The sequence below is a fragment of the Chiloscyllium plagiosum genome, chromosome 40 (genome assembly GCF_004010195.1).
Source record: "Chiloscyllium plagiosum isolate BGI_BamShark_2017 chromosome 40, ASM401019v2, whole genome shotgun sequence".
Classification (NCBI taxonomy): domain Eukaryota; kingdom Metazoa; phylum Chordata; class Chondrichthyes; order Orectolobiformes; family Hemiscylliidae; genus Chiloscyllium; species Chiloscyllium plagiosum.
Window position 1 is genome coordinate 17,738,841 of NC_057749.1, and position 3,138 is coordinate 17,741,978.

Here is a 3,138-nt window from a genome sequence, read left to right on the forward strand (position 1 = left end):
GGGTTAGATACAGAGTAAAGCTCCCTCTACACTGTCCCCATCAAACACTCCCAGGACAGGGACATCACAGGGTTAGATACAGAGTAAAGCTCCCTCTACACTGTCCCCATCAAACACTCCCAGGACAGGAACATCACAGGGTTAGGTACAGAGTAAACCTCCCTCTACACTGTCCCCCACCAAACACTCCCAGGACAGGGACAGCACAGGGTTAGATACAGAGTAAAGCTCCCTCTGCACTGTCCCCACCAAACACTCCTAGGACAGGAACATCACAGGGTTAGAAACAGAGCAAAGCTCCCTCTACACTGTCCCCATCAAACACTCCCAGGACAGGGACAGCACGGAATTACATACAGAGGAAAGCTTCCTCTACACTGTCCCCCATCAAACACTCCCAGGACAGGGACATCACAGGGTTAGATACAGAATAAAGCTCCCTCTACACTGTCCCCACCAAACACTCCCAGGACAGGGACAGCACGGAATTACATACAGAGTAAAGTTCCCTCTACACTGTCCCCCATCAAACACTCCCAGGACAGGGACAGCATGGGGTCAGATACAGTTAAAGCTCCCTCTACACTGTCCCTCATCAAACACTCCCAGTACAGGGACATCACAGGGTTAGATACAGAGTAAAGCTTCTCTACACTGTCCCCATCAAACACTCCCAGGACAGGGACAGCATGGGGTCAGATACAGAGTAAAGCTCCCTCTACACTGTCCCCATCAAAAACTCCCAGGATGGGACAGCATGGGGTCAGATACAGTTAAAGCTCCCTCTACACTGACCCCATCATTCAGGTAAAACTTGTGTGTCAATGTATTACTCCTCATCGGAGGATTCTGCTGAAAATATTCATTATTCACAGTCATCAAAAAAGCTTAAAGATGTGAAGAAGTAAGTAGAATCCCAATTGGCCAGGGTTTTAGACCCAGGTTAACAGAAAACACTGACAAGGTTTCTGTACTTAACACTAATGATTGGCTTGTACAAATAAATAGATTCTAATTACAGGTAAACAACTACAAACTGTTAATATCTAATTCCACTTATTAAAACCACAATCACCTTCTAAAACTCTTGCTCTGCAGACAGACTCAAAAACAAAGGTGTTATGGGCAGAGGGAATGGCTGGCGAAGGCCGCTCAGTGATCTTGGGTTTCTTTATGACACTGTTACATATTAAGACCAAACAGTACAATATCTGGAATTCAGAGAGAAACCAGGCACTAACACATTATTTTCTTGAAAGTATTTTCCTTAAACTCCACCACCTAATACAAGTGGGTCCATTCCCCAAGCTTCCTTGGATTTGTTTCTAACATTCACATGAGCAGATTTCAAGCTGCTGTCCAGCTCTGCATGTGTTTCTCTCTCCTTGCATTTGAACAGTCTGTGGTGCTATTAATGAGGAGTTGTTCTTATAGATGGGGACCACAGTTCAGTCAATGCTTGATAAGGTGCTTTGACAGTACTGATACCTGCCATTTACTGCAACTGAGCTTGACAGAATTTTGGTGATGTAGGATTATTTTGGGATTCTTTTCCATGTTGTTTTTCAACTCCACATGAAAACCATTGGCCTTCTTGCAGTTTTCTAATTTTTCCCTTTTTAATTTTCATGATCAGAGACAAGTCTGAATGGAGGCTCACTCTGCACTTCCTTTGTTTCCTTTGCACCTTCCAGTATTTTTTTCTAATGAACTCTCTTCTATTAAAAGCCACAGACCAAGGAACCATTAAACTGTTGTTCCCTATCATGAGTCTTTAGTTTAGATGAACTGATATTGCGTTCTGTCAGTCTTCAGAACCATACCTTTGCCGAGGGGTACCCATTCTGTTTGAACAGGCAGTAATCACTTTTTTACTGATGATGGCACGTTTACAAATAAATATTTCCTTCTCATCCTCCCAGTATTTTATTACAGTTCATATCTCAGCCGGTCAGTCTGGAGAGATGGAACCACCCAGACTACAATTCCATTCCGTGTCCATGACCAAGGGTTCTGCCTATTTGAACATTAACATATTACTGATTTGTTTGGGAGCTTGCTGTGCACAAGTTGACTTCCCTATTTCTGACATTACAACACCTCAAAAAGTGCCCATGAGCTGGTGAAAGTTACTACATAAATGCGAGTTATTTCCTGTCTTCCAACTTCGATACGTGCTGATGGCGACACTTCTCTGGGTGGTCAACAATATGATACTTGGGTGTTAACCTGGGGATCTTCTGGGCCTGGGTTCCACCTCCTTCCCTCCCTCAGGGCCAAAAGCTCAGCCACACCAAGTCAGTACCTGGGGAGTCTGGGAGCCAATCCCAGCTGAGACCAGGATTCAGAGCTTATCGAGAAGCCAATGCTGTTGACATCAAACTGATCCTTTTACAACACTGCTCACCTCAATCATTCCATTGAGGTTACCCCTTGTTAAGTCTTTTCTGGTCCGCTGGGCACATGTACCCATCTTTCTGAGTCTCATTAACCCTTCTCACTTGCAGACCATTGAGAGAGGAGCTATGCAGATTATCCTTCAATTTTTCTTCATTCCCATGTGAGGACATTCACTATTTCTCTTCACATGCCTCACTGATCGCACTCTCCCTCATTGGGAATCCCACCTTGAATGCAGTCAGGCTCTGATGGTGCTGAAGGTATTGACTGGTCAACAGGTTTCCACCCTCCCACTCTCCCTCCCTCCCATCCTGGTACTTTCCCCTGCCACCGCAGGAACTGTAAACCCACCCTACCAACCTTCGCATAAACCAAATCATCCGCTGACATTTCCGCCACCTCCAAAAAGACCCCACCACCAGGGATATATTTCCCTCCCCACCCCTTTCCGCCTTCCGCAAAGACTGTTCCCTCCGTGACTACCTGGTCAGGTCCACGCCCCCCTACGACCCACCCTCCCATCCTGGCACTTTCCCCTGCCACCGCAGGAACTGTAAAACCTGTGCCCACACCTCCTCCCTCACCTCCATCCAAGGCCCTAAAGGAGCCTTCCACATCCATCAAACTTTTACCTGCACATCCACTAATATCATCTACTGTATCCGTTGCTCCCGATGCGGTCTCATCTACACCGGGGAGACTGGGCGCCTCCTAGCAGAGCACTTTAGGGAACATCTC